This window comes from Triticum urartu, chromosome 5A (assembly GCF_056163025.1).
Source record: "Triticum urartu cultivar PI428250 chromosome 5A, HENAU_Tu73, whole genome shotgun sequence".
NCBI lineage: Eukaryota > Viridiplantae > Streptophyta > Magnoliopsida > Poales > Poaceae > Triticum > Triticum urartu.
This window is the reverse complement of record NC_141877.1, coordinates 601,751,538-601,763,234: the sequence shown is the minus strand read 5'-3', so window position 1 is coordinate 601,763,234 and position 11,697 is coordinate 601,751,538.

Here is an 11,697-nt window from a genome sequence, read left to right as displayed (position 1 = left end):
GGCAGTGCGCAGAGCCCAGCCAGGAGACCCTTTGGTCCCGGTTGGTGGCACCAACCGGGACCAATAGGCATCCACGCGTCAGCACTTCTGTGGCTGGGGTTTTTTGTTTTTTTTTGAAAGGGGGGGGGGGTTTGGGGGTTTTGGGGGGTTAATTTAGGTGTTTCATATATTGTGTTAGCTAGTTATAATTAATAGAGAGAAGTGTCCTCTGTTATGTACGTGCTTGGTCAACGCTACGTACTATACATACGTATATAGAGAGGACTAGACACACTAGCTAGCTAGTAATTAAGCAAACGAAGGAAACAGAAAGATCGTCATGAACATATATGCATATATACAGAGAGAAGTGATATCGACCACCTCTCCTTCTCCGAGAGATTGGTCGAACAACAAGTTCTCGTATATCTATCTGACACTACCGGCTACATATATACAATAATTATCTCTTACAAATATAATCATACGGACTCAGGGTCCACATAGAATTCTCCGTCTTCAGGGATCACGTGGTCAAGAAAGAATGCCGCCAATTCCTCTTGAATTCCTCGCATGCGAGCTGTTGCTAGGAGTTCATCCCGCTTCCGAAACATCTAATTTAAAGAAGGGGGTCAATACATATATATATATGAATGAATGAAACTCAACACAAATGATGGTAATAAAATAAAATTGTGAATGTTGTTATTTACGTACTTCATATTGTTCGTCAGTGTAGCCCCGCTCACAGGTCATGTGGCGGATGGACTCGCAAACATAGTATCCACAGAAATCATTCCCTTGTTCCTGCCACAACCACTTTACAAGAAATAGAGGTTAATCAAACTGATAAGCAAGAATGCCAAATGGTATTGATGAAACTAGCGCTTGAATGACTAGTAGATGCGCTTAAAATGCTACTATAGCTAGTACTTACTTTCGGGTGTCTAAATTGCAGCTCCTTCGGCAGTCCCGGAGCTTTTCTGGTGAATTTTCTCCAAACCCTGCCGGACAAAGAAAACAATTACTTGATATATCAGGAAATGAACAAAGTTGCTGATATGGTGGATAATGATCGATTTAACTTACTTCTCGAGTATTTGAGTCATGTCGGCATAGTCCTTGGGATATTTTCGTCTTGAGTCTAAGACGGTTACTAGTCCCTGCTCAAGCTTAATATGTAGGAGAATATAGTGGAAACTGCACACGCATGCATAACTCATCAATTACATTACTATAACCTTGACTAATATATAAGGGAAACCGAATACGCACAAGACAGTAACACTCACTTGAAGTTGTAAGGAAAGAGTATTATATCTTTGTTTTGATTTATTATCAACGATTCTAGCATGCTGGCCTCGGTTTCTGCGGCATGAAATTTAACCTGAGTTGCATCTATGAGATATGTGTTAATGAACCCAATATCACCGACTTGTCTTTTCTTCAATTCGACGATCTTCAATCTGCATAATATAGTGAGGATGATTATAAATACATGCAATGAAAGAGCTGAGCTATATGGAGAGACTTAATGACAGAAGTAGTAGTACTTACAGACAGTAGCAGGTGACCGTTGCTTTATCGAGGGCCAATTGATTGAAAAACTGATAGAACTCCTCAAATGGAACAGGCAACAGATCAATTCCAACGAGGTCATGCTCCTTTTTAACTTTCAAATACAAAGTACTCCTCCCCCCAGAGTCTGCAGATTTTCAAGTACCAATCATGCAATCTTCGCATCATCGTTGATAGAGATCTTTCATCTTTGACGAGAGGCTTCCCGTACTCGTATCTTTGTATCTGCATCTCCATGGGTTCATAATGTACTTCGTCGGGCAGGTAATCTGCAAGATTGCTATAACCGGGCACCATCCTCAGATCATTAGCGACGTTGTGGCTAGGCACCTTGAGTGGGGGGCACGATTGCTTCGCTTGTTCGCCGAGCTGGGCAATTTGTTTCCTAGCTCGTCGTTCTTTCAGCCTTTGATCACTGACAGTACTTCCCGACCGCTCCGCTTCGGCAAATTCCTTTCCAATAATGCGGTCATAGTTTCCTTTCGGCGAATCAGACTTCGGTGGTTTTGTCAGGGCAGCCAGAGTGCGCTTCACTTTCACCCGATCTACCTTCTCCTCCGGAGGTGGATGTTTCTTTGCTTTCACCCCTTCAAAGAATTTCTTCACTTGTTCTCGCGCGATCTCGGCGTTCTCCTCTTGGGTCCTCTCGTATGGTAACTTCTCTGGAGTCTTCAGAGAAGGACCGAATCTGTATGTCCTCCCGCCTCTGGTTGTACTGCTAGACGCCGACCGAGCAGACGTAGCGGTTGTCTTCTTTACTTGCTTAAGAGGCGGAGGAGAAGGACTACGACGCGCCGGAGCAGCTGGAGCGGCGGCAGGTCTCTTCCGCCCTTGCTGACGAGGCGGAGAAGGAGGAGGCTGGCTGCTCGGGCGCGTCGGCGCAGGCGGAGAAGGAGGCGGAGTGCCGCCGCGCGCCGGAGAAGGAGCCTGCCGAGGGCCCTGATCGTCACTCGCCGGAGGAGGAGGCGGTGGAGGCGGAGTGCCCTGACTCGCCGGAGGAGGAGGAGGAGGCGGTGGCGTCCAGTTCGGAAGGTTGATGAGCTCCTTCCGCCATAGGCATGGAGTCTTCAGAGCAGACCCCAGCCGAGTCTCCCCTTCACCGGTAGGGTGGTCAAGCTGGAGGTCCTCAAATCCCTCCGTTATCTCATCCACCATCACCCTAGCATATCCTTCTGGAATCGGCCGGCAGTGAAAAGTTGCGCCGGGTTCAGTAGGAAAAACAGAGCCAACAGCCGCCTTGACCTTCAAATTCATCCATTGCGTCATAAGGTGGCAATTTTGAGACTCCGTTATAGCATCCACGGGATAGCTGGCAGGAGCCGTCAAGGCATGCTCCGGCTGAAGCAGCTCGGTGGAAGCCACGCTGCTTCTGCGCTGAGATGGCGGGGTAGCTTCGGGGGAGGCTTCGGCAGTACGTTTGCTGCGATTTGCTTCTCGTTCCTCTATCGCGTCCACCCTTGCTTTCAGCGCCTGCATTTGGGTCTGCTGCACTTTTTTCCTCCTCTCATGGGATTTGTAACCGCCTGCGTCCGGAAACCCAACCTTCCACGGAACGGAGCCTGGCGTGCCTCGTGTCCGTCCAGGGTGCTCAGGATTCCCGAGGGCCATTGTGAGCTCGTCGTTCTCTCTGTCTGGAAAGAACGTCCCTTCATGCGCTGCTTCGATATACTGCTTAAGCTTACTGACTGGTATGTCCATTTGATCGTTCGTCCAAATGCACTTCCCTGTTTCAGGGTCCAGGGTTCCGCCAGCCCTGAAGAACCAAGTCCGGCAACGGTCTGGCCAGTTATTTGTCTCTGGTTCGATCCCTTTATGAACCAGATCATTCTCACTCTTGGACCACTTAGGCCGGGCTACAAGGTAGCCACCTGACCCCGTGCGATGGTGAAGCTTCTTCTTCGCAGCATTTTGCTTGTTTGTCGCCGACATCTTCTTACTCTTTTCTGATGTCTTGTGGGCCACAAATGCGGGCCAGTGATCTCTGATCTTCTCATATCTGCCCTTGAATTCTGGTGTCTCATTATTTTCGACAAACTTATTCAGCTCTTTCTTCCACCTCCTGAATAGTTCTGCCATCCTCTTTAGAGCAAAAGACTTGATTAATTTCTCTTTAACTGGGTTCTCTGGATTATCCTCAGGCGGTAGGGTGAAATTTGACTTCAGCTCAGTCCAAAGATCATTTTTCTGCATATCATTGACATAAGACACCTCAGGGTCTTCTGTAGCTGGCTTAAACCATTGTTGGATGCTTATCGGGATCTTGTCCCTAACCAGAACCCCGCACTGAGCAACAAATGCGCTCTTTGTCCGGAGGGGTTCAATAGGTTGGCCGTCGGGCGCAATTGCTATGATCTCAAACTTTTCATCCGAGCTCAACTTTTTCTTCGGGCCTCGTCTCTTTACCGAAGTTGTGCTCGATTCAGAGGGCTAGAAAAAAGAACAAAGAATTAATTAATATGTGTACATACCAAAACAATGAATGCATCAATCAGCTAGTCAGCATAGGCTTAACTAATATATATACCTGGCCGGACTCGGTTCGGTCACCGGAGCCGTCATCACGGTCTCCTTCTTGCACCGGCATTGGGTCACCGGAGCCGTCCTCATGTTCTTCTTCTTGCACCGGCATTAGGTCACCGTAGCCAGCTTGTTCACCCTCTCCTTCCAGACCATCGGTTTCGTTGAGAAACAACGAGATGGCATCACTTCCTTCTGCGATTATGTCCCTCAACAACGCTTCTTTTGTTGCTTCGTCTAGGGCGGTGTCCATAGTTTCTACAAATATTTACAACATGGCAATTATTATTCAAACATGACAGATGGATATATTAGTGTCAAACGTAGAACTAGCTACCTAATCATAGTAAGCTATCGGGAGGGGGTATATATCGACAACGACGACACTACATCTATGTCCCTCGACGACCCTCGTTCCCGATAAAAAAAAGAGGAAGAAGAAGAAAAATAAGAGGAGAAGAAAGAATATTCTTTCTTCTCCTCTTTTTTTCTTCTTCCTCTTCTTTTTTTATCCTCTTCTTCCTCTCATGTTCGATAGGATCGCCGAGGGGTCGGGAGGTTGCGTAGTGTCTCAGGATTCAACAAAACCATGTCTTCATCATTAGGCGAAAGTAACATGTGCATGATGGTACGAAGCTCTTCAAAGTTGTTCTGGAACGGACTCCCAGATAGGATAATCCGCCTTTTGGCACAAAGTTCAGCAAGAGCCTTCCGAATATCGCTATTTGGAAGGCCTTTGCTGAATTGGTACCAAAAGGCGGATTATTCTATCCGGGACTCCATTCCAAAACAACATTGCAGAACTTCGTACCAACATGCCCTGGTTACTTCCGGCTAATGATGAAGGCATGGATTTCTTCAATACTTTGACACTAGGAAACCTCTCTCTACTTCCGGCTAATAAGAATAATAAGAAGAAGAAGAATAAGAAGAAGAAAAGAAGAAAAAAAGAGGAGAAGAAGAAAGGAATAGTGGAGAAAAGAGAAAATAGAATATATTCTATTTTCTCTTCTTCTCCACTATTCCTTTCTTATTCTCCTCTTCTTTTTCTTCTTTTTTCTTCTTCTTATTTATTTCTCCTCTTCTTTTCGGTAGAGGAAACCCTAAATAGCTAGCAAGTTTCGTGGGTGTGAGATACATGTGGCCTTCGGTGTCGGACACTACATCCACGTCCCACAAGTGACGTGGGCGTCGAAGCCCGCGCCACTTGTGGGATGTGGGTGTAGTGTCCGACACCGACGGTACATGTATCTCACACCGACGATACTTTCTATTTAGGGTTTCTCCTCTACCGCTCCTCGACCTCTCGACGACCCTCGTTCCCGATAAAATAAAGAGGAAGAAGAAGAAGAAAAAAGAAGAAAAGGAAGAATAGAGGAGAAGACTTCCTCTTCTTCTCCCTCTTCTTCCCCTTCTTTTTTCTTCTTCTTATTTATTTCTCCTCTTCTTCCTCTCCTCTTCTTCTTTTTTCTATTTTCTCTTCTTCTCCACTATTCCTTTCTTCTTCTCCTCTTCTTTTTCTTCTTTTTTCTTCTTCTTATTTATTTCTCCTCTTCTTTTCCTCTCCTCTTCTTCTTTCTTTCCTCTTCTTATTTTCTTCTTTCCTATCCTTCTTTTTCTAAAATTGTAACTTTTGCATATATAAAACTTTTCTAAAATTGTAACTTTCTATATAAAACTTTCCTATCGGGAAGGGGAGAAGATCGAAGAAAAAAAAGAAGAAAAAAAAGAGGAGAAGAAGAAAGGAATAGAGTAGAAGAAGAAAAAATAGAATTTTTTTCTATTTTTTCTTCTTCTACTCTATTCCTTTCTTCTTCTCCTCTTCCTTTTCTTCCTCTCCTCTTCTTCTCCTTTTTCCTCTTCTTTTTTTCTCCTCTTCTTCCCGACCCTCGCCCCCTCGAACACTTGGCGACCCTCGACCCTCTACCCTAGCTAGTTCCCGACCCTCGCCCCCTCGATCCCTTGAACACTCGGCAACCCTCGACCCTCGGCGACCCCCTCCCCCCATGATGTCGAAGTTATCGGGGAGGGGGTATATCGACCCCCCTCATGTCGAAGTTATCTGGTACACACATATACATACATACACATATACACTAGCTACACACATGCATACATACACATACATACACATATCTGCATGCACACACATATACACTGCACACACATACACATACATACACATATATATACACTACACACATGCATACATATATCTCAAAAAAATTAACAGAGGCGGGCGGCGGCGCGGCAAGCGGAGCGCGGCCAGGCGGCGGCGTCGAGGCAGAACACGACGGGCGGCGGCGGCGAACCAGCGCCGGCGCGGCAAGCGGAGCACGTACGGGCAGAGCACGGCGGGCAGCGGCGTCGGGGCGCGGCAAGAGCACTGCGGGCAACGGCGTCGGGGCGCGGCTGGCGGTGGTGGCAGGGCGCGGCGGGGGGAGAGGAGGAGAGGAGGGGAACGGCACGGCGGCTCACAGTGGGAGCGGGCCGGGAAGGCGTCGGGGTAGGGCTCGACGGCGGCGGCGAGGACGGCGAAGTGGAGCAGCCTGACGGCGTCGGGGCAGGGCTCGGCGGTGGCGGAGGCGACGATGAGGGGCAGGGCTCGGCGGCGGCGACGGCGACGAGGAGGACGAGCAGCCTGGCGGCGTCGGCGATGGGGAATGGAGCAGTTGGCGAAAATTTTGCAAGTGTTGGCTTATATAGCCAGAGCAATGGTCCCGGTTCGTGAAACCAACCGGGACTAATGCCCCCCTTTGGTCCCGGTTGGTGCCACGAACCGGGACCAAAGGCCAATTTTCAGCAGCCCAAAGGGCGGGAAGCGGCGGCCTTTGGTCCCGGTTGGTGGCACCAACCGGGACTAAAGGGGGCATTGGTCCCGGTTCGTGGCACGAACCGGGACCAATGCCCCCTTTAGTCCCGGTTGGTGCCTCCAACCGGGACCAATGCCCTTGTGCGCCCCGCGCCCAAAAGTTTAGTCCCACATCGCTAGCTGAAAGGGCGCCGGCACTGGTTTATAAGCGCTGCTCTGCCTCCCCATTCGAGCTCCTCTCTAATGCAGGCTTTCGGGCCTAAACCTGCTACTGCCTGTTGGCCTATTGGGCCTTTGCGGGCCTGAATCCTGGCCCATGTAGGGTTTCTAGTCGTATTCAGGCCGTGGAGGCCCAGTAGGTGGCATTTTTTTTGGTTTTTTCTTTTTTATTTCTACATTTTTTTGGTTTTTTATTTTTTATTTCTACTTAAAACTAAATACTTATAGTTTTTTAGTGATTTCTTTTTGCTTTTAGGTCACAAAAATTATAAACTTTCTGTTAGTGCCATTAGTTTTAAATTTTAAATAGTTTAAATTTGAATTTTTAAAAATTTGTGTGAATCACTAGTTTATGAATAACTTTACTATAAAATTAGAATTGTTTTCTATTTATTTTTTATTTCTACTTACAACTAAATACTTATAGTTTTTTAGTGATTTCTTTTTGCTTTTAGGTCACAAAAATTATAAACTTTCTGTTAGTGCCATTAGTTTTAAATTTTAAATAGTTTAAATTTGAATTTTTAAAAATTTGTGTGAATCACTAGTTTATGAATAACTTTACTATAAAATTAGAATTTTTTCTATTTATTTTTTATTTCTACTTACAACTAAATACTTACAGTTTTTTAGTGATTTCTTTTTGCTTTTAGGTCACAAAAATTATAAACTTTCTGTTAGTGCCATTAGTTTTAAATTTTAAATAGTTTAAATTTGAATTTTTAAAAATTTGTGTGAATCACTAGTTTATGAATAACTTTACTATAAAATTAGAATTTTTTTCTTCTTTGTTATTTATTTTTTATTTATACTTACAATTAAATACTTATAGTTTGATTTTAGGTCACACAAATTATATTCTGTTTGCTATTAATTCATTCTTTGAGCTAAATGACTCTGAAATTGGAAAGCATTTCAAAATGAACTCTGAAAAGGTTGAAAGTTGGCATGGTATCATCATTTCACCCACATAGCATGTTCCAAAAAGTAGAGAGGGTTACGACAAAAACTTGATGCACTTCGTGTACAAAATGGACAATCACTTTCGAAGTATCAAAGTTTCAAACCATAAGACATGAAAGCATTTCAAATGAACTCTGAAAAAGTTGAAAGTTGGCATGGTATCATAATTTCACCCACATAGCATTTGCTTATTGCGGGAGAAAGTCTTCACTTTTTCTTCGCTTGTGTCATTTGCTTATTGCGCCGTAACCATGGATAATCTTCATTGTTTATCAGGATGCTTGGGTCAGCCTTGACATTGAAGGGAGGAATTTCATGAAACTTTTCATAATCTTCAGACATGTCTGTCTTGCCGTCCACTCCCAGGATGTCCCTTTTTCCTGAAAGAACTATGTGGCGCTTTGGCTCATCGTATGATGTATTCGCTTCCTTATCTTTTCTTTTTCTCGGTTTGGTAGACATGTCCTTCACATAGATAACCTGTGCCACATCATTGGCTAGGACGAACGGTTCGTCAGTGTACCCAAGATTTTTCAGATCCACTGTTGTCATTCCGTACTGTGGGTCTACCTGTACCCCGCCGCCTAACAGATTGACCCATTTGCACTTAAACAAAGGGACCTTAAAATCAGGTCCGTAGTCAAGTTCCCATATGTCCACTATGTAACCATAATATGTGTCCTTTCCGCTCTCGGTTGCTGCATCAAAGCGGACACCGCTGTTTTGGTTGGTGCTCTTTTGATCTTGGGCGATCGTGTAAAATGTATTCCCATTTATCTCGTATCCTTTGTAAGTCAATACAGTCAAAGATGGTCCCCTGGACAACAAGTACAACTCATTACAAACAGTGTTGTCACCTCTGAGACGTGTTTCCAACCAACTGCTGAAAGTCCTGATGTGTTCACATGTAATCCAGTCGTCACACTGCTCCGGGTGTTTGGAGCGCAGACTGTTCTTGTGTTCATCGACATACGGGGTCACCAAGGTAGAGTTCTGTAGAACTGTGTAGTGTGCTTGAGACCAAGAATATCCGTCCCTGCATATTATTGAGTCTCTTCCCAGAGTGCCTTTTCCAGTCAGTCTCCCCACATACCGCGATTTAGGGAGACCTATCTTGTTAAGGCCAGGAATGAAGTCAACACAAAACCCGATAACATCCTCTGTTTGATGGCCCATGGAGATGCTTCCTTCTGGCCTAGCGCGGTTACGGACATATTTCTTTAGGACTCCCATGAACCTCTCAAAGGGGAACATATTGTGTAGAAATACGGGCCCCAGGATGACAATCTCGTCGACTAGATGAACTAGGACGTGCGTCATGATATTGAAGAAGGATGGTGGGAACACCAGCTCGAAACTGACAAGACATTGCACCACATCACTCCTTAGCCTTGGTATGATTTTTGGATCGATCACCTTCTGAGAGATTCCATTGAGGAATGCACATAGCTTCACAATGGCTAATCGAACGTTTTCCGGTAGAAGCCCCCTCAATGCAACCGGAAGCAGTTGTGTCATAATCACGTGGCAGTCATGAGACTTTAAGTTCTGAAACTTTTTCTCTGGCATATTTATTATTCCCTTTATATTCGACGAGAAGCCAGTCGTGACCTTCATACTGAGTAGGCATTCAAAGAAGATTTCTTTCTCTTCTTTCGTAAGAGCGTAGCTGGCAGGACCTTTATACTGCTTCAGAGGTATGCCGTCTTTTTCGTGCAAACGTTGCAGGTCCTCTCGTGCCTCGGGTGTATCTTTTGTCTTCCCATACATGCCCAAGAATCCTAGCAGGTTCACGCAAAGGTTCTTTGTCACGTGCATCACGTCGATTGAGGAGCGGACCTCTAGGTCTTTCCAGTAGGGTAGGTCCCAAAATATAGATTTCTTCTTCCACATGGGTGCGTGTCCCTCAGCATCATTCGGAACAGCTAGTTCACCGGGACCCTTTCCAAAGATTACGTAGTGTAAATCATTGACCATAGCAAGCACGTGAACACCGGTGCGCATGGCGGGCTTCTTCCGGTGATCTGCCTCGCCTTTGAAATGCTTGCCTTTCTTTCGACATTGATGGTTGGTCGGAAGAAATCGACGATGGCCCAGGTACACATTCTTCCTGCATTTGTCCAGGTATATACTTTCAGTGTCATCTAAACAGTGCGTGCATGCATGGTATCCTTTGTTTGTCTGTCCTGAAAGGTTACTGAGAGCGGGCCAATCGTTGATGGTCACGAACAGCAACGCCTTAAGGTTAAATTCCTCCTGTCTGTGCTCATCCCACGTACGTACACCATTTCCATTCCACAGCTGTAAAAGTTCTTCAACTAATGGCCTTAGGTACACATCAATTTCGTTGCCGGGTTGCTTAGGGCCTTGGATGAGAACTGGCATCATAATGAACTTCCGCTTCATGCACATCCAAGGAGGAAGGTTATACATACATAGAGTCACGGGCCAGGTGCTGTGATTGCTGCTCTGCTCCCCGAAAGGATTAATGCCATCCGCTCTTAAAGCAAACCATACATTCCTTGGGTCCTTTGCAAACTCATCCCAGTACTTTCTCTCGATTTTTCTCCACTACGACCCGTCAGCGGGTGCTCTCAACTTCCCATCTTTCTTTCGGTTCTCACTGTGCCATCGCATCAACTTGGCATGCTCTTCGTTTCTGAACAGACGTTTCAACCGTGGTATTATAGGAGCATACCACATCACCTTCGCAGGAACCCTCTTCCTGAGGGGCTCGCCGTCAACATCACCAGGGTCATCTCGTCTGATCTTATACCGCAACGCACCGCATACCGGGCATGCGTTCAGATCCTTGTATGCACCGCGGTAGAGGATGCAGTCATTAGGGCATGCATGTATCTTCTCCACCTCCAATCCTAGAGGGCATATGACCTTCTTTGCTGCGTATGTACTGTCGGGCAATTCGTTACCGTTTGGAAGCTTCTTCTTCAATATTTTCAGTAGCTTCTCAAATCCTTTGTCAGCCACAGCATTCTCTGCCTTCCACTGCAGCAATTCCAGTACGGTACCGAGCTTTGTGTTGCCATCTTCGCAATTGGGGTATAACCCTTTTTCGTGATCCTCTAACATGCGATCGAACTTCAGCTTCTCCTTTTGACTAATGCATTGCGTCCTTGCATCGACAATGACCCGGCGGAGATCATCATCATCGGGCACATCGTCTGGTTCCTCTTGATCTTCAGCAGCTTCACCCGTGGCAGCATCATTGGGCACATCGTCTGGTTCCTCTTGATCTTCACCAGCTCCCCCCGTTGCAGCATCACCGTATTCAGGGGGCACATAGTTGTCATCGTACTCTTCTTCTTCGCCGTCTTCCATCATAACCCCTATTTCTCCGTGCCTCGTCCAAACATTATAGTGTGGCATGAAACCCTTGTAAAGCAGGTGGGAGTGAAGGATTTTCCGGTTAGAGTAAGACCTCGTATTCCCACATTCAGTGCATGGACAACACATAAAACCATTCTGCTTGTTTGCCTCAGCCGCATCGAGAAACTCATGCACGCCCTTAATGTACTCGCGGGTGTGTCTGTCACCGTACATCCATTGCCGGTTCATCTGCGTGCATTATATATAATTAAGTGTCCAAATTAATAGAAGTTCATCATCAC